The sequence below is a fragment of the Eptatretus burgeri genome, chromosome 2 (genome assembly GCF_056783735.1).
Source record: "Eptatretus burgeri isolate ZD-2024b chromosome 2, Ebu_testis_v1, whole genome shotgun sequence".
Taxonomy (NCBI): Eukaryota; Metazoa; Chordata; class Myxini; order Myxiniformes; family Myxinidae; genus Eptatretus; species Eptatretus burgeri.
In genome coordinates this window covers 100,228,412-100,248,634 of record NC_140962.1, presented here as the reverse complement: position 1 = coordinate 100,248,634, position 20,223 = coordinate 100,228,412, and positions in this window count along the sequence as shown.

Below are 20,223 nucleotides of genomic sequence, written 5' to 3'. Positions count from 1 at the left end.
AAATAGTGAATGTGTTTTTTGTGAAGTGGCGGAGTTGTGAAAAATCGCGAATGCGTGTTTCCTGAAGTGGTGGAGTTATTGTGAAAAATAGCAAATGTGTGTTTCGTGAAGGGGTGGAGTTATTGTGAAAAATAGCGAATGTATTTTTTGTGAAGGGGTGGAGTTATTGTGAAAAATAGTGAATGTGTTTTTTGTGAAGTGGCGGAGTTGTGAAAAATCGCGAATGCGTGTTTCCTGAAGTGGTGGAGTTATTGTGAAAAATAGCAAATGTGTGTTTCGTGAAGGGGTGGAGTTATTGTGAAAAATAGCAAATGTGTGTTTCCTGAAGGGGCGGAGTTATTGTGAAAAATATAGAATGTGTTTCGTGAAGGGGTGGAGTTATTGTGAAAAATAGCAAGTGTGTGTTTCGTGAAGGGGCGGAGTTGTTGTGAAAATTGCGAATGTGTGTTTCCTGAAGTGGCGGAGTTATTGTGAAAAATAGGAAATGTTTGTTTTGTGAAGGGGTGGCATTATTGTGAAAAATAGCGAATGTGTTTTTTGGTGAAGGGGAGGAGTTATTGTGAAAAATAGGAAATGTGTGTTTCCTCAAGGGGAGGAGTTATTTGGAAAAATAGCGAATGTGTTTTTTGTGAAGGGGAGGAGTTATTGTGAAAAATAGCGAATGTGTTTTTTTAAGGGGAGGAATTGCTGTGAAAAATAGCGAATGTGTTTTTTGTGGAGTTATTGTGAAAAATATAGAAATGTGTTTTTTGTGAAGGGGAGGAGTTATTGTGAAAAATAGCTGTTTTGTTTTTTGTTAAGGGGAGGAGTTATTGTGAAAAATAAAGAATGTGTTTTTTGTGAAGGGGAGGAGTTAGTGTGAAAAATAGCGCATGTGTTTTTTGTGAAGTGGCGGAGTTATTGTGAAAAATAGCGAATGTGTTTTTTGTGAAGTGGCAGAGTTATTGTGAAAAATATAGAATGTTTTTTTTTTTAAGGGGAGGAATTGTTGTGAAAAATAGCGAGTGTTTTTTGTGGAGTTATTGTGAAAAATATAGAATGTGTTTTTTGTGAAGGGGAGGAGTTATTGTGAAAAATAGCTGTTGTGTTTTTTGTTAAGGGGAGGAGTTATTGTGAAAAATAGAGAATGTGTTTTTTGTGACGTGGTGGAGTTATTGTGAAAAATAGCGGATGTGTTTTTTGTGAACGGGAGGAGTTAGTGTGAAAAATAGCGGATGTGTTTTTTGTGAAGTGGTGGAGTTGTGAAGAATAGCCAATGTGTTTTTTGTGAAGTGTTGGAGTTATTGTGAAAAATATCGGATGTGTTTTTTGTGAAGGGGCGGAGTTGTTGTGAAAATTGCAAATGTGTGTTTCCTGAAGTGGCGAAGTTATTGTGAAAAATAGGAAATGTTTGTTTCGTGAAGGGGTGGCGTTATTGTGAAAAATAGCGAATGTGTTTTTTTGTGAAGGGGAGGAGTTATTGTGAAAAATAGGAAATGTGTGTTTCCTCAATGGGAGGAGTTATTTGGAAAAATAGCGAATGTGTTTTTTGTGAAGGGGAGGAGTTATTGTGAAAAATAGCGAATGTGTTTTTTTAAGGGGAGGAATTGTTGTGAAAAATAGCGAATGTGTTTTTTGTGGAGTTATTGTGAAAAATATAGAATGTGTTTTTTGTGAAGGGGAGGAGTTATTGTGAAAAATAGCTGTTGTGTTTTTTGTTAAAGGGAGGAGTTATTGTGAAAAATAATGTGTTTTTTGTGAAGGGGAGGAGTTAGTGTGAAAAATAGCGGATGTGTGTTTCCTGAAGTGGCGGAGTTATTGTGAAAAATAGGAAATGTTTGTTTTGTGAAGGGGTGGCATTATTGTGAAAAATAGCGAATGTGTTTTTTGGTGAAGGGGAGGAGTTATTGTGAAAAATAGGAAATGTGTGTTTCCTCAAGGGGAGGAGTTATTTGGAAAAATAGCGAATGTGTTTTTTGTGAAGGGGAGGAGTTATTGTGAAAAATAGCGAATGTGTTTTTTTAAGGGGAGGAATTGTTGTGAAAAATAGCGAATGTGTTTTTTGTGGAGTTATTGTGAAAAATATAGAAATGTGTTTTTTGTGAAGGGGAGGAGTTATTGTGAAAAATAGCTGTTTTGTTTTTTGTTAAGGGGAGGAGTTATTGTGAAAAATAAAGAATGTGTTTTTTGTGAAGGGGAGGAGTTAGTGTGAAAAATAGCGGATGTGTTTTTTGTGAAGTGGCGGAGTTATTGTGAAAAATAGCGAATGTGTTTTTTGTGACGTGGCAGAGTTATTGTGAAAAATATGGAATGTTTTTTTTTTTAAGGGGAGGAATTGTTGTGAAAAATAGCGAGTGTTTTTTGTGGAGTTATTGTGAAAAATATAGAATGTGTTTTTTGTGAAGGGGAGGAGTTATTGTGAAAAATAGCTGTTGTGTTTTTTGTTAAGGGGAGGAGTTATTGTGAAAAATAGAGAATGTGTTTTTTGTGAAGTGGTGGAGTTATTGTGAAAAATAGCTGTTGTGTTTTTTGTTAAGGGGAGGAGTTATTGTGAAAAATAGAGAATGTGTTTTTTGTGAAGTGGTGGAGTTATTGTGAAAAATAGCGGATGTGTTTTTTGTGAACGGGAGGAGTTAGTGTGAAAAATAGCGGATGTGTTTTTTGTGAAGTGGTGGAGTTGTGAAGAATAGCCAATGTGTTTTTTGTGAAGTGTCGGAGTTATTGTGAAAAATATCGGATGTGTTTTTTGTGAAGGGGTGGAGTTGTTGTGAAAATTGCAAATGTGTGTTTCCTGAAGTGGCGAAGTTATTGTGAAAAATAGGAAATGTTTGTTTCGTGAAGGGGTGGCGTTATTGTGAAAAATAGCGAATGTGTTTTTTTGTGAAGGGGAGGAGTTATTGTGAAAAATAGGAAATGTGTGTTTCCTCAATGGGAGGAGTTATTTGGAAAAATAGCGAATGTGTTTTTTGTGAAGGGGAGGAGTTATTGTGAAAAATAGCTGTTGTGTTTTTTTAAGGGGAGGAATTGTTGTGAAAAATAGCGAATGTGTTTTTTGTGGAGTTATTGTGAAAAATATAGAATGTGTTTTTTGTGAAGGGGAGGAGTTATTGTGAAAAATAGCTGTTGTGTTTTTTGTTAAAGGGAGGAGTTATTGTGAAAAATAATGTGTTTTTTGTGAAGGGGAGGAGTTAGTGTGAAAAATAGCGGATGTGTGTTTCCTGAAGTGGTGGAGTTATTGTGAAAAATAGGAAATGTTTGTTTCGTGAAGGGGTGGCATTATTGTGAAAAATAGCGAATGTGTTTATTGTGAAGGGGAGGAGTTATTGTGAAAAATAGGAAATGTTTGTTTCGTGAAGGGGTGGCGTTATTGTGAAAAATAGCGAATGTGTTTTTTGTGAAGTGGCGGAGTTATTGTGAAAAATAGCGAATGTGTTTTTTGTGAAGTGGCAGAGTTATTGTGAAAATATGGAATGTTTTTTTTTTTAAGGGGAGGAATTGTTGTGAAAAATAGCGAGTGTTTTTTGTGGAGTTATTGTGAAAAATATAGAATGTGTTTTTTGTGAAGGGGAGGAGTTATTGTGAAAAATAGCTGTTGTGTTTTTTGTTAAGGGGAGGAGTTATTGTGAAAAATAGAGAATGTGTTTTTTGTGAAGTGGTGGAGTTATTGTGAAAAATAGCGGATGTGTTTTTTGTGAACGGGAGGAGTTAGTGTGAAAAATAGCGGATGTGTTTTTTGTGAAGTGGTGGAGTTGTGAAGAATAGCCAATGTGTTTTTTGTGAAGTGTCGGAGTTATTGTGAAAAATATCGGATGTGTTTTTTGTGAAGGGGCGGAGTTGTTGTGAAAATTGCAAATGTGTGTTTCCTGAAGTGGCGAAGTTATTGTGAAAAATAGGAAATGTTTGTTTCGTGAAGGGGTGGCGTTATTGTGAAAAATAGCGAATGTGTTTTTTTGTGAAGGGGAGGAGTTATTGTGAAAAATAGGAAATGTGTGTTTCCTCAATGGGAGGAGTTATTTGGAAAAATAGCGAATGTGTTTTTTGTGAAGGGGAGGAGTTATTGTGAAAAATAGCTGTTGTGTTTTTTTAAGGGGAGGAATTGTTGTGAAAAATAGCGAATGTGTTTTTTGTGGAGTTATTGTGAAAAATATAGAATGTGTTTTTTGTGAAGGGGAGGAGTTATTGTGAAAAATAGCTGTTGTGTTTTTTGTTAAAGGGAGGAGTTATTGTGAAAAATAATGTGTTTTTTGTGAAGGGGAGGAGTTAGTGTGAAAAATAGCGGATGTGTGTTTCCTGAAGTGGTGGAGTTATTGTGAAAAATAGGAAATGTTTGTTTCGTGAAGGGGTGGCATTATTGTGAAAAATAGCGAATGTGTTTTTTGTGAAGGGGAGGAGTTATTGTGAAAAATAGGAAATGTTTGTTTCGTGAAGGGGTGGCGTTATTGTGAAAAATAGCGAATGTGTTTTTTGTGAAGTGGCGGAGTTATTGTGAAAAATAGCGAATGTGTTTTTTGTGAAGTGGCAGAGTTATTGTGAAAATATGGAATGTTTTTTTTTTAAGGGGAGGAATTGTTGTGAAAAATAGCGAGTGTTTTTTGTGGAGTTATTGTGAAAAATATAGAATGTGTTTTTTGTGAAGGGGAGGAGTTATTGTGAAAAATAGCTGTTGTTTTTTGTTAAGGGGAGGAGTTATTGTGAAAAATAGAGAATGTGTTTTTTGTGAAGTGGAGGAGTTAGTGTGAAAAATAGCGAATGTGTTTTTTGTGAAGGGGAGGAGTTAGTGTGAAAAATAGCAGATGTGTTTTTTGTGAAGGGGAGGAGTTAGTGTGAAAAATAGGGAATGTGTTTTTTGTGAAGTGGTGGAGTTGTGAAAAATAAGAAATGTGTGTTTCCTGAAGGGGAGGAGTTATTGTGAAAAATAGGAAATGTGTGTTTCCTGAAGGGGAGGAGTTATTGTGAAAAATAGGAAATGTGTGTTTCCTGAAGGGGAGGAGTTATTGTGAAAAATAGGAAATGTGTGTTTCGTGAAGGAGTGATCCAATATCAAAAAATAGTGAAGTGATGGAGAGAGCTCGGCAGTTGGCTTGTTCAGTGTTAGAGTTCGTTTCGGACGGTGAGTGAATTGCTCGCCGTTGCAAGACGAGTTCAAAGTTGACACGACCCTAAGATGTTTTGAACTTTCTTTGTAAATATAAACTCACAGATAATCATGTCCCCCACACATTTATTGCTCAGTTTCCTCTTAACTCTTCATTTTTCTGTTGCTAATTGTGCAAGCAAAGCTTTTCCAAGCTAAAGTTTATCAAAACGTACATTCGTTCCTCAGTGATGCAACAAACACTTGTTGGGCCACCCACATCATCAATGGAACATGAAATTGCAAAAAACATTCACCTGAAGGAACTTGTTTTTACATTTGGGAAACTGAAAACACGGAAAGTGAAATTCCAATGATCATAGTGTGACATATGTGATCCATCTTATTCATGACGTATAAAGTGCATTTCTTCATGTACAGATCCTTTTAAAAGTGTAGAACAATGAGAATATACAATCAGCACCAGATTCGCCTTTTTCATTGAAAATATATCTAATTATAAACGCCGAAGTTTTATTCATACCAATGCACACTATTCATTTTCGAAAGTTAATTTTGTGTTGGGTTGGCGCAAAACTGAAAGTTCGCCTTGGGCACCTAATACCCTTGCACTGGTCCTGTTCACAAGCAAGGTAGTCCTGGTGTTGGCTTCACGGTTAAGGTGGCTGGTTTAAGATCTTAGGGTCTCGAGTCCAAGCCCCTGTCATGCCGATGAAAAACTCACCAGGTGGATTGATTCCGCCTGCCATCTTGTCGGGGTCAGCAACATGAGTACCTGCTTACTGGTAAGAGATGCAATCAAAGGCACAGCCGTGCTTCGAGATACGATGTAACCAGTGGCCGCAGATTGCTTAAACAACACCACCACCACCGACAACAACAACAACAACAACAGACAAGGTGATTCATCAATGTGTGTTAAGTCCCTGGGATGGACGCTAAACTGGCGACCCATCTGTCGGAATTAGTTGGTGGACGTTAAAGATCCCATGTTGTCTTCCTTGTAGGTTGGCCCTTTCCCAGCAGGTATACCGAGCTGTGAAAAATTATCGGGTTCTGCCTCCAGTTGGCTTTGCATTGCAACGAATGTGGCTACAGACGTATGTGATATAGCAAAGGCTGACTCAACCTCAAAACCACTTCAGCAATAAGATTCTCCGAATCCATTGGGTGCAAATTGAACTGGTCCGATAAGATGGGACAGAGTTGGTGCACTTTGTTTCGAGTTGCTTAGTCTCCCTCAGCCAGCTCTAACCTTGGATTGAAGCTTCCCAGGAAGGGAGAGCGTTGTGTCAATATGTGTGCCGTACCCTCGGCTGGATGTTAAAGCAGTATCGCGTCTGCCAGCATTGGTTGGTGGACGTTAAACTTCCTACAGTGTGTTTCACAAAGAGTCGGTTATTATATGCTGGTACTCGGGCCAAACTCTGCCAAAGACAGCTGTGAGCTGATTCTAATGATCATAGTGTGCCTTCTCGTAGTCACCCTCGAGATTCAGCGCATCAAAAGACCGTCAACCTACCACACACACACACACACACACACACACACACACACACACACACACACACACACACACACACACACACACACACACACACACACACACACACACACACACACACACACACACTCTAACATCATTCATTGGACCAGACGAGCTTTTTGCTGACCTGTCACCCAATTCACAAAGCTGTCAATGTTGAAGCAGATCTTGAACATTGTCAACCTGTTAATAATCCATCAAACATTAATAATCCAGTTGAAATGGTTACGTCTCGTTAAGACCGGCACATTGCTCAACAGATCTAATCTGGTTGTGAGAATTGGGTGAAATGTGATTCGGTGGGTCACATCATATTCCTCCATTATGCTCCAGGAACCCCTTTCAGGCGAAAGTTCTATTTTTTTTTTTTATTGTGTTTCACACTGATTATGGGTTTGGACACAGTTGACCTCCTGCCGACGGCCATAATTACTAAGAATTGTTCGAGTGGAAACGTATCTCGAGCACATTGTCGAAGATCTCTGTGATGTATGCTCCTCTCGGATGTGCTTCACTTGTCGTTATATATTGCATGTGCCCGGTGCTTGGAGCCTTTCGAGACATTCTCGTAACCGGAGTTGTGCTTCTCCATTTGTCGTTGTTGGTAAATGTTGATATGCTTGGAAAGATTTGATGTGAACGTGTGTGCGTGTGCATACGAGTGCGGTGTCCACAACGCTTTTTGTCGAAAGGGTTCCTGCTGTCGTACAATAATACAAATGGAACAGACAGATATGCAATATGTTTGTGAAGTGCAACAGCTGTCTTTTGATTAAATCCATCAGCGAAGTGACTGGTTGGCACGTCGCCATAAATCAATGGTAAAAAGGAGCAACCGAGAAGGGGACAGGGAATACAATCGAGGAGATGGGTTTGGGGAGAAGGTGGGGCTCACAGGAGTGGCAAGTCAAAAAATGTGGCCATTTTGCATACACAGAAGGTCGGTATACCCCAACAACCGACCAACGAAGGTCGGTATACCAGGAAAGATGAAAAGCCAAGCTGCGCTCAACATGCTCCTTTGGCTTTAAATGAAAACAAATGATGTTTCCATCTGAGCAATCAGAGAGCGAGTCGCAATTAGAAATGGAAGTCTTAATTGTTATTTAAAGAAAAAAAACAACAACATAAATGCTCCATACTCGCCTGGCATCCTAAACATTGGGCACTATCGTTCAAGCTTGCGGCAGAGCCCCGAGCCCTGCAGCCGAGCAAGAGCTGTCCAGTCTGGACTCTGGAGTCGTGTACCTGATTGACTTACCTACCGTGTTGCTTTCAGACGTCCTTTTTGTGGTTTTATGATGTGCTCTGTTAACTGATTGGGATAAACGTTTGATTTGTAATTACCTGTATGCTTTCTGCAGCCGTCTATTATTTCCTAATGACTTCGTGTCTTACAAAGTGCAACTCGTTGGAGAGAGAGAGAGAGAGAGAGAGAGAGAGAGGTGTGTTTGTACGTGAACTCGGTGCGATCCGAGACCTAGGGTGGAGGGAGGAAATTGCAAAACGAGGATCACCAATACCGTTTGGTATTGTGGCGGTTTATGCATTTTAATGGCAATTTGATTAAAGTGGGTTAAGGGGCGGTTCGTGTAATGATTAAAACTGTTAGCGGAGGAACTTATTTCCATTTCATTAAGGCTCGGATGAAGCACACTGTCAAAATTATTAACGCTGAATGACAGCGCAGGAACTCTGAAAAGTAATATATTCATAAAATTGTAGTCGGGATAATTGTTCAATTGTGCCTTATTATATGTGATTCATACGAGCTGCCAGCGAGTAATTGCCGGTTGACCGTAAGGGTCTTGCAAAGGTCATCGGTGAAGGGCCTGCGTGTGGACCGTTGTTGAGTGTGGCACAAACTACAAAAGGAAACCTTTTCACGGCAAATGCCATGCAAACACATCTGGCTAACAATTCCTCTCCTTGACAGCGGCCTCCCCATCCTCGTTTTCCTTATTTGCATAAGACCCAGCAATATTGCCGTTCCAATAGGGGCCAAGAACAGGTTATTTTTTTGGGGTCTTTTCACGCGACTCGTTGGTCACAGGAGTGACACCCGTAAGCACAGATCTACTAATGAAAAGGGTTCTGTTTTTACAAAGACGGGTTCTTTAAAGGTGATGAAATTGAAAGGGGGGGCAATGGCCCGTCAAGAGGGGAGGAATTTGAACAAAATGCACGTCCAGCTTTTTATCTCCGATACCGAAGGTAGAAGGACATTGTGGTTTCACTGCTGTCTGTTTGTCTGTGAGCAGGATGTCTCAAAAAGTTATGGACGGATTCGGATGAAACCTGGTGGACACGTTGGGTGTGAGATAAGGAAGAATTGATTCAATTTCAATGAGATAATTTTTCAGTGATTCTTCACCATTCAGAGGTAGGGCGAAAAACGATATATATATATATATATATATATATATATATATATATATATATATATATATATATATATATATATATATATATATATATATATATATATATCACGATATCTCAAAAATTTATTGCTCCCAATATGCTCTACTGGATCAGACATTGTGCGATGGAGGTATGCGCTCTACTGCGTGCCCTTCTAGTTCTTGATGTCTTCATTATAGCTATCCCAGGCATAAGTGTGTCCTCTTTGGGAGAGCACAGCAACCACATGCTTGATGGATTATGTATTTCATGTAAAAACAACCCAATCTCAAAATTATTTATTTCATTGAGATCTTGTTTTCATATGATGAATGGACTTTAAATCTTGCTCCATGACTTTAAATCTTGGCAAATCTCAGTATCACTCTGTCGCTCCAGAACGATCGTTAAATTAACTCACCTTTCTATTTTCCACAGTAAGCCAAGTATTCGTCTTCTTTCGTCCACTGATGCCCTTTGTCGGTTGTGGCATAATTCAGAATTTGTTTGTTGTACCGGCGATAGCTCACCTACTCTTCAGAAAGGGCACCATGGGATATTTAACGTCCGTTTCCCAACTAATAGTGGCAAACGGGATGCCCAGTTTAACGGTCCATCCGAGGGACTTCCCATTGGCATTGGTTCTTGATGAACCACCCTGCCTGTGAAACACCAGGATGACAGTTTATAGTTGGGCCAGGATTCAAACCCAGGCTAGACAGCTTAGAGGCAAGTGTACATACTTCTGGAGTCCAAGCCATCCTGCCAGCCCTTCGTAAGCCATGGGAAGAGGTTCAGTTTCTTTAACTTTGAGACCTCACCTTCAACTATGGTCTTTCATACAGCAAAGCAGACCTCCAAAGTCAGCCACAGACTGAGCATCCTCCATCGTTCCAAATTATTCCTTGAAAAATGAGAACTCTCTCACAGCCTATAAGGTCTTTGTCCATAGCTCAATGGGAGTACTGCTCTCCACTGTGGGTTGATGCTCCAGCATTGGATGTCTTTCATAATATCTGTGATATGTAAAACTCTCAGAATTCTTGGCAACTGAGTCCAAAGCACAAGACCTGTTGCTCTCACATCACGGACAAATCGTCAGGATTCAAACCAATCAATCAATCAGTCCATCAGAATCCATGGGAATCTGAATCAATCAATCAATCAATCATGTCGGTGGCCTTTTTGTTTCAACCGCTTCTCTTCCGTTCTAGCTCCCTTTGCGATCTCAGCCACATGACTCTCCCAAGCTCCTCCAGCAAGCACGAGTTCTTCGAGTGACCGCCCCCATCCCCTGATTGAAACTCACAGAATTCAGGATTAATGCACACCTCCAATCGTTTGCTCGTCTTTTCTCCCAGTTGGCAAGAATGGCCGTTTGTAGAACCAGAGGTGGTTTAATCATGACATTTCGTCTAAGGCTTCCAGTCAGTGGTGCATCACCATATCATGTCATCCTCCATCCCTATCTGCAATCGATTGTACTCCTATTAACCCTACGTGACCCAATCTTCTTTTTGCAGGTTACAGTTTTCGTTTTCTCTCTCTCTCTTCTCCTGTTTGTTATTCCGTTGCTTGTTGTGTCCAACTCTGGCCTCACTGCCTCACTGTTAGTACATTGCCCTTTTACCCTCTGTCACCTCTCTCTTCCATGAGCTTCAAACGTGTAGACAAAAATCTACTTCAAGCATTCTCATTTGAGAGCACCACTACAACCCTGATAGGTTTAAACCCTTTTAACCCTCAGAGAAGTAAGTCGCATTGCTGCATGCAATTTCAAGGTGTTGAGGCCTTCCGCACTCGCACAAAGAACTCTGCACATTTTTCATGTAAGTGGTTGTGAAGCAAAGCACCGAATCATCGTCCTCATTCGTTAAGATCCTTCAAAGCAACTTCTGGCATATTAAAATGCTGATCAGGTGAACGCATTGGCCCATAGAATACAATGGCATTTCCTTGTGGCCCATTTTCAACTTAACTATTTCGACCTGTACTCCCTGGATCAGAGACAACACTTGCGATGTGATGCTGTGGTCAATTAAAACCGAAACTCGGCACAAGGGGCTGCCCATGAAGATGTGGCTTCGTAATCCAGCAGTCAAGGTTGAAGGGCGTACACCTGCTGAACAGCTGTGTTTCCTGGGCCAGGATGATGGCAGTGATGCTGAGATAATGAGTTCTCCTGCACTGATGGTGAGAGCCAACACTTTCTTGTGACGGGGAATATTTTTGAAGGCAGTTGGAAGCTGAAAAGTTTGTCGAGGAGGCAGTAACGGCACAGCTTCGGATGGCCCACTCATTATGCAAGGTGGCCCAGCAAACGATGCGTTGATTAATCCATACAAAGCACCAACGACTTTAGCTTTTGCATAAAGATTTTTTTTTTAATCCGAACAATAATAATCAATTGAGATTTGCCATCTTGGAAATTTCAAATTCGCTGAAGGCAGCCATGAACTGCCCTTAGCAACAGCTGCCCTGTTGATGCTGTCCAGCTCGAATAACATATCAGACCCAGGGCTAAAGTTTCACGCGATTACTTTTTGTGTTTCACGAGTTTAATGACACAAGAAGACACGGAAATGTCCTGCACGTGACTCTCCATCGCCTCGCAGAGGGATGAAGCATTTCATCGTTAGCGTTGCTGGCACCCGTGCCAAATTACCTTGCTTACATTTCATTCATTTGCCAGATGTTATTGGCAATTCGTTAGCGAAAAGGTTGGAATACAACTGCAGGTTTTGAACTGTGCTAGCGAATTGATTGAATTGTACAGTTGATTGTGAGCGACAGTATTCGGACCTCCTGCACGTAGAGATAACTAATATAACAAAATGAATTAAGATTTTACTCTGCAAATCCGATTGGCCAACTCAGAATTTTGTGATGGTGAGTGCAAATGTCCTTGCTGAGATGATCGAGCAATACCAATCTCGGTTCTTTTTTAACCAGCACCTTGCACAGGGTAAATTGCTTTCCCACTGGTGTTGATTTGCTGGAACCAGCTAGCTGCTTTGGCAATTATTTGGGCAGCAACTGGGGTAAAAGCTGGTTTCCAGAGGACTTACCGCAATTTCCCCACTGTGTGACAGCTGGTTGTTGCTTTTGCCTCCCTGCAGGAAGTACGGAGGGAGAGGGGGGCATATTACCAACACAAGGCACACTGCCCACATCGCCAAGGCAAGTCCATACAGGTATCCGAAGAAGAACTAATATATATATATATATATATATATATATATATATATATATATATATATATATATATATATATATATATATATATATATATATATATATATATATATATATATATGGGATATACGGAAAACCGGTGCCAGTCGGACAACTGATCTGCTCTAGCCGATCTTGCACTAATCCCAATGGTCTGCTGTGATCCGAGCAATGAAGGGCCTTGTGCGTTTTCAATGCATTGGTGATACTTTACCTGGAGGGCCCAGGATTGAAAGTTGCACTGCTTTTCTGATGAACCCGACTCTGTTACAGAGTGTCGATGCTGCCGAAGCAGTTTCTTGGCAAGGGTCATGCTTGGTGGTTTACCATCCCTCTCCCAGCACTAGTTAGGGCAGTAATTAGTAAACTGTTCAGGGTGTTGGCAACAGCTCACCTACTCTTCACGAAGGACATCGTGGGATATGTGACGCCCACCAACTAATCCGGCAGACAGGTCGCCAGTTTAAGGACCATCCAAGGGACGACACATGCATTGATCAATCACGCTGCCGGGATGTGAAACACCGGGATGATAGTTTATAGCTGCGTCGGGATTCCAACCAAGGCTGGGCAGCTTTCAGGCGGATGTGCACGTAGCATGGCCACCCTGCCAGCCCACAGTGTTTTTACTGTGCTAGAATAACACACCATGCGGTGAATTATAACGGCCGAAAATCGCTTACTCAGAAAAGATTATTTCCCCATGGCTGACATAATAAAGATGTCCGAGCAGCTGAGTCGTGCGGGGTGATGGCTACTGCAGGAGGTGGCAGCCGTAGTTAATCCAGGGACCGTGCTTTCACACTCGATAGCCTTCAGTCTTTACACCCCTTGCTGTTTATTGGCATCTCATTGCAACACTGCTTGCAATCCATTTATTTTTTTTTTTGCCCCTTCTTTCTCTCTCACCCTCGCTCTTTCCATTGAAACACCATTTTCACTGAGCATGATTTATTCGAGATGTAAAAAACATGATGTCGCAAACCGCTGTGCAAACCAATGTAAAAGTGTTCCACCACGTTCTGCATGTGAAGACTGCACAGCAAAATATCAGTTTCCTTGTGCAAACATTGCTGGGTTTTATCCCCTTGCCACCGACCCTCAATCCCTCTTCCTTGAAATGGCTGCAAGTGGTGGCCTATTTGTCAGGATGCTCATTGTTGTGGGTTCAAATCCAGCTTCAGGCAGCAGTATTTCGGATTTTAATCTTCAAGGAGTAAAACGAATCTCTGGAGAAATGCCATATCACTATTAGAATTGTGCAAGGTTGGGGCTCGAGGGGGAATAAATGGATACATTATACTTACCTGGATACCTTGCAGAATTCTAAAACACGTTCGAGTTAGTTGCTCCTTTGGGAGGTGGGAAGTGAGGATGGGGGGTGGGGGGTAGTTCACAAGGCATTTACACCAAGAGTATAAATTTACACTAAGAGGTTATTACTGTGGCCATTATGACCCTTACAAGTAGGATTTCGCATCGAAGCTGTGTAGCCTGGGTTCGAATCCCAACCCAGCTATAAACTGTCATCCCAGTGTTTCAGAGGCAGGGTGATCCATCAATGTGTGTGCTGTCTCTCGGATGGACGTTAAACTGGACATCTCATGTGTCGGCATTAGTTTGTGGGAGTTAAAGATCTGTTTCTGTTTTATTCCCCTTCCTCTTCCTGCTGTGTTTCATTCAGCTTGTTCACCCCATGTGCCCTCCCTTGATCTCATTGTTACCTCTACGACGCTGCTGTTGGTGTTTCCCCCATTCCATTATGTTCCCTTCCATTCTGCTCAAGCTCCTCCACGAGCCTCGACTGTGTACAAACAAAAACACACCCACAATAGGGGTGGTCCATTCAATTTCATGAAACGTTGAACTCCATGGGAACGACTTCAAATTTAAATCAAGCACCTTGATCATTCCAGAGGTAAGAAGGGAAGGAGTCATGCAGGATGAAGTTGGGGTAGGGAGTGGGGACAAGGGGAGTTTATTTTGGGTAATATCGTGAGAGATTTTACTGAACTCGGTGGACTGGCAGGATAGCCGAGAAGTATGCACACTCCCCTCGAAGCTGTCCAGCCTGGGTTTGAATCTCGATCCACCTGCAATCTGTTATCCTGATGTTTCACATGCAGGGCAGCACATCGCTCTTAAGCTGGATGCCCAACCGACGAGCAATATTAGTTTGTAGACATTCTTCACTCGATGGTATCTTTTGTATGCCTGGTGTTGGCTTAATGGTTCGGGTGGTGGGCTTGGGATCCTCTGATCCTGAGTTCAAACCCCACTTGGCTGTTGAATTAATACCAGGTGGGGTTGACTCTGCCTGTCATCCTTCTGAGGTCGGCAAAATGAGTGCCACCATGCTGGTATCCTGTGTCTGAGTGGCAACCCATCCAGGATTGTGTCTAATAGCCAAGGAGACTGCTTCGGCAGCACCAACGCTCTGCACAGAGTGTCGTCCCGATGGATGGATGGTATCTTTCGTGGAGAAGAAGCAAGTTATCGCCAGCATCCAATGTGAAAAAATTACAAATTCTTGCCCGAATATGTAGGGGGCACGACATCATCGGTCGGGCAGTTCCGCAATGATATTGTTGTGGGCTGGGGGTCGGTGGCGAGAACAACCACTAGATGGGGGAGGTTTGCGTCGTCTCCCACCAAACTCCCCGGAATTGTAGGCCGTTGCTCGGATAACTCCGTGAGCTGGTGGATCGTTTAACCGACCGTGGCCGCCAATATCTCAACCGCGTAGTGTAGGGTCTATTTGTCTATAACCGATTTACCTAATTAACTACGCGATTTCGACTACCGGGGAAACCACGCCTTCGGCACGTCTTGCTCAAACCCGGTCACTCTAATGACTGCGGTAGAGTTCCAACTACCGACTACCAACTCCGGTTCGGGTGCAGCCGAGCGGAAACTGCCAAAGCCGTGCCGGCTGGAATGAACGGATTATCGGGGATAAAACCCCGCCTAAACTCAGATCCGAACCATGCTGGACCAATTCAAGAAGGGACGGAAACGAACTGGGAACATTTCTAACAAGTTTTATTTCCAGTAAATGAAGACACAAAGCAAGACTTAACACGAATATGCAAGAAGTATTTACAATGATCCAAAAACACTTATTCAGTTCTACTTAAAGACGGGTCCACATGCAGACACAAACACACAAATGAAAAGAAACCCAGAGTTCTTTATTGGGCCCTCACAGCCGAGGAAAGAGACAAGCTGGGGGTCAGAGTTCAGATGGATACCTGGCCGTCGGAGAAAGGAGGTACTCCGTGCTGCGGCACCTGACAATGGTCGCTAGTTTGGTCCCCAGTCACACGTGTGAGACTCGAGGTTCGAGTAACTTCGCATATCAGAGGCCTACAGAGGTCCCTTTCAGCGCATAAACTTTTGAAGGTCAAGGTCAAAGGTCAAGGTCACTGTCGCAAATCAGGGGAGTCGGCGAAACCCTTATTTTTTGAGTAATTTTGATCGGATCGTCTTCAAACTTCATGGGAATCTAGTTCATGGTCTGGCGCTCAGCTGATTAATTTTTGGTGGCGATTGGCCTTGACATTCATGGTTAGCGCCGAAGGTCAAACATATTTGACCCCAAGGTCAAATTTTCAAGTTTTAGGAACCATATCGTGTGGTACCTCAAATTGAACACCTCGATGAGTGCTTTCTAAATATGTCAAGCTTGAGACATTATGACGTCATTTGGTGACGTTATGAGGCAAAAGCATATTTTTCATGGTTACTCTGTAGAACGATTCTCATCGGAATCTCTCGTAGGCAGATATTCCTCAAGGATTCGCTCCTGGTGGATAGCAGCTCTGTTCACCTCAGTGTGACCTTAAATAAGTCACACGTGGTCACCTTTTGGCAAGATATGGTTTATCTTTTTTTTTTTGGTATACCTTGTCGAGGCTCGTATAAGAGCTAATGCACAACGCACATCAAGGGGGGGCATGAGACAGGAGGGGAGGGAGTGGGAAGGACAAAATAGTGGGGAACAAAGACATTTGGAGATCTGTGGAAGGGAGAGGGATGGGATGGGGAACATGGGGAATAGAAGATGGACATTACAGGGACTTTCAGGAAGGAAAGCAGGGAATTTGAAGGAGGTGGGCTTGGGTGGATTATCGAGGGAAGAAAAGATCGAGGATTTGGATGGGGGATGATAAGAGGTGGTGGTGAACAGCTGTTTTGAAGGCCTGGAGGGAAGAATGGGAATGAATAGAGTGAGGGAGTTTATTCCAAAGGCGGGAAAAAAGAGGAATGAAAGAGTGAAGATGAGCAGTGATTCGTGATTTTGGTAGTTTTACCAGAAGGAGGTTGTTGGCGGACCTTGAGCGCCCTGCGGAAATGTGGTGGGGACAAATCACAGAGAGAGCAGCGGGAGGGGGGGGGGCGATGCTGGAGAGGAGACGGTAGAAGACAGAAAGACCACCGACCAACCTGCGGTGATTGAGTGAGAGGCCCAAAGACTCAGCCTCATTGCGGGAGATGCCAATGATCTGAAAAGCCTTGGTTTCTACAGCGTGAAGCCGAGAAAGGTGGGAGGCAGGAGCACCAGCCCAGAGGGGAGAGCAGTACTCCATCAGGCTACGGACAAAAGCTTTGTAAATGGTCAGGAGCTCAGGTGGGCCGAGGAAGGACCTTGCACGATGGAGGATTCCCAGTCGGCGACTGGCTTTGGAGGTGAGGTTTGAAATGTGACTTTCCCAGGAAAGGTCATGGCAGATAGTGAGACCCAGAAGCTTGAAAGAAAGGACTTCTTCCAGAGGATTGTTGAGAAAGTGGATGGGAGGGTTTTCTAAACAGTCCTTGCAGAGAGACATAGTGAGAGTGTGAGATTTGTCCGGATTGAAAGACATGTTCCACGTATTGGACCAGTTTGTGATTTTATCCAGATCAGCAGTGAGCGAAGAAGCTGCTGCTTGCCGGTCTGAGGGATGACCGATGGTACGGCAGAGGGTGGAGTCATCAGCAAAGAGATATAGAAGATTTTCCAGAGAGTCGGAGAGATCATTGATGAAAACCAGAAAAAGAACAGGGCCCAGAACGCTACCTTGAGGAACTCCAGCCTGGACAGGAAGGGGGGATGAAAGAACTCCATTTAGGGCCACACGTTGACTGCGACAGGAGAGGAAGTCTGTGAGCCATGAGTGGAGATGGCCTTGGATACCACAGGAATGCCAATCCAATAAGCCAATCCAATTAGCATTCGCGAACAACGACTTCACGTTGTATCCTGAAGACCTCGCTCTGATTTTATCCATGCAGGGTCTAACATAAAAAAGATGGAGTCCATCTATTTATTTAATTAATTACTACCTTGCAATATAACGACAATCAAGGCTGGATAATCCTCCAGCCCCACCTAATCTGGAATGTGTTCAGTGACCAAATTTTGTTGTGGAGCGCTCGCCAAGTGGCTTAAGCACTCCATTCAAAACCAGTGATAAGGAACGGTTTGATTAGCAAGCACGAGCTAGCTGCTTGATAATTTAACTGGTCTACATATGATGCCAATCCTCTCATTGTGACGCCAGCTGGGCTCTCATTGTTACAGGAGGTTATTTTTAAAAGATGACGCACCCACCCTTTGTCCTGTACTTTCCAGGTCGATTTTATTTTTTATTTTTAAAGGCATCACCCGTCTCATCTTCTGTATTTTGTCTTGATCATCGCGACAGTATTTTTGTTCAGGTGTTAAAAAAGATAGTCTTGTCCCCAATGGTGAAAATGGAATATTTCAGGTTAAAGCGATATGCAGTCTCCATCTGCTTTAAAATCGAACGCCTCTGCCGAAAGGATTTTTCACTCCATTTCTGCCTGTTTTGTAGTCCCGAGTATTTTGTCTTGCTTAAGATTCATTGCATTCAAGCATGCGACAAAATTTCTGCAAGTTATTTTATTGACTTTCCATCCTTGAAGCTCATCTCGCTGGCCCTGTTTATCTTCGCCGGCGAAGGATTTTGTGCTATCGTCGTCTTCAAATTCGCGGTGGACCTTTGGCTTGAAGTCAGGTGCTTTTTTTTTGGTTTTAGTTCACATGTCTCATCTTGTCCTGCTGATGAAGCCAGTGGGGTAGAAATTAATCAGGATGGTGCAGTTCTGTGACTGGTACCCAGACCTGGTGCAATCACCAAATTTGTGGAAATCCAAGGAAAACCATTGAGCAGACGAGGTGGTGCAATGGTTGGAGTGGTCTGTGTCTGGGAGGTTGGTGGTTCAAACCTGTCCGAGTCATACCAAAGACTTTAAAAAAATGGTGCGTGCTACTTCCTTGCTTGATGGTCAGCATTTGAAAGGATAGAGTACGGACGGCAACCATGCCTCCTTTGGTGGTTTGACAAAAAAATTGTTTATGATACAAAGTCGAGGCTCACAGAAGAGCTGGACCAAAGAACAGACCAGGATGGAAAATAACAAAGGGAACAGTTGGAAGAGAAGGAGGAAACTCCAACAGCAGGGTCGAGGCACAAAATAGAGGAGACTTGGACAAACTAGAGAGAGTTTATAGAACCCTCGCAGGCACACTGTGTGCAATATATATTTTCAAGAAATATGTATTTTTTGAACATTTTTTTTCTAAAAAATAATAAAAACAGTTATTAATACAGTTGCACATTAATCTAGTTTTCATGTTAAAATATTGCAAAGGGTTTCTATTGGATACGTACATTATGTTCTTGCAATAAAATGAGTAGAATATTTTTTTCTAAAAAAAAAAAAGAAAAATCCTTCGAGGGTTGGGTGGGGTCCGAAAGACCCCAGGTTGCCTGGATGTTACTGCGGGATGAAGGTTAACTATTAAGGGTTAATACGTTACATGAGTTATTCGTGCTTGTTGTTTGTGTCCTTAACAACGTCCTTAAAAATCAGCAAGTTTCCTGTTTGGAAAGATTTTCAATGTTATTGGACTGCCAGACAGGCATACAGAGTAAAAACATTATATCACTCGTGTCTGCGCATGCGTGATCAGGACAAATTCAAAGCCAAAGTCTTGTTAAACTAGTGGTTCATTTTCCGATTCATGTCCAAAATATAACATTCGATTGGAATGACGTTGTTCCTTAACGTTCACTTTTATATTCATTTGAGGCCCCCCAAAAAGGAACCTTCAGACCTGCAGAATTTGTCTAATCCAAAGGCAAATGTTGTGTGCATCTTATACATATTGGTTGTCTAATGGCATTTACTTCGATGTTTGCTTATGTTTCAATATTCAATGATTTGCAATGTGCTCAATCTTTCTTTATCATGAGCTTATAAAACCGGGTGTTGGCTTAGCGGTTAGGGTGGCTGGCTTTAGATCTTCAGGTGATGAGTTCAAGTCCCTGTCAACACCAGGTGGGTTGACTCAGCCTGCCATCCTTCTGAGGTCAGCGAAATGAGTACTAGTGTGTTGGTAAAGAGGCATTGCATCAGCAGCATAGAAATGCCCCCAGGAAATTATGCAGCCAAGCAGCCACAGGCTGCCTGCGAATATATAATGAGCTTGGAGGTGTGGCAGGGCAGCACAAAGTGTGTGCACTCGCCTCTGAGCTATCGAGCCTGGGTTCGAATCTCAACTCGGCTATAAACTGGTGTTTTGTATGCCAGGTGAGGCATCAGTGTGTGTTCCATCCATCGGATAGACTTACCACCAACAACCAGTGCTGGCAGCTGGGAAACTTGGTGTCCAATCTTCTAGCAATGGTTGTTGGTGGGTGTTAAAGATCCCATGGTGTCCTTTACGATGAGTCAGCGAGTTATCACTGGTACTGTGAACAAATGACAAATTCCTGCTCTAAGCTTCAGGGGGCACTCAATCAGTAGCACAGCTGGCTCCCAGGAATGATACATCGATCCATCCATCCATTGGGACCACACTCTGTACAGAGCATTGATGCTGCCTCAGCAGACTCCTTGGCTATTGGGCACAGTCCTGGACGGGTCACCACTCCGACACAGGATTCCATCAAGCTGG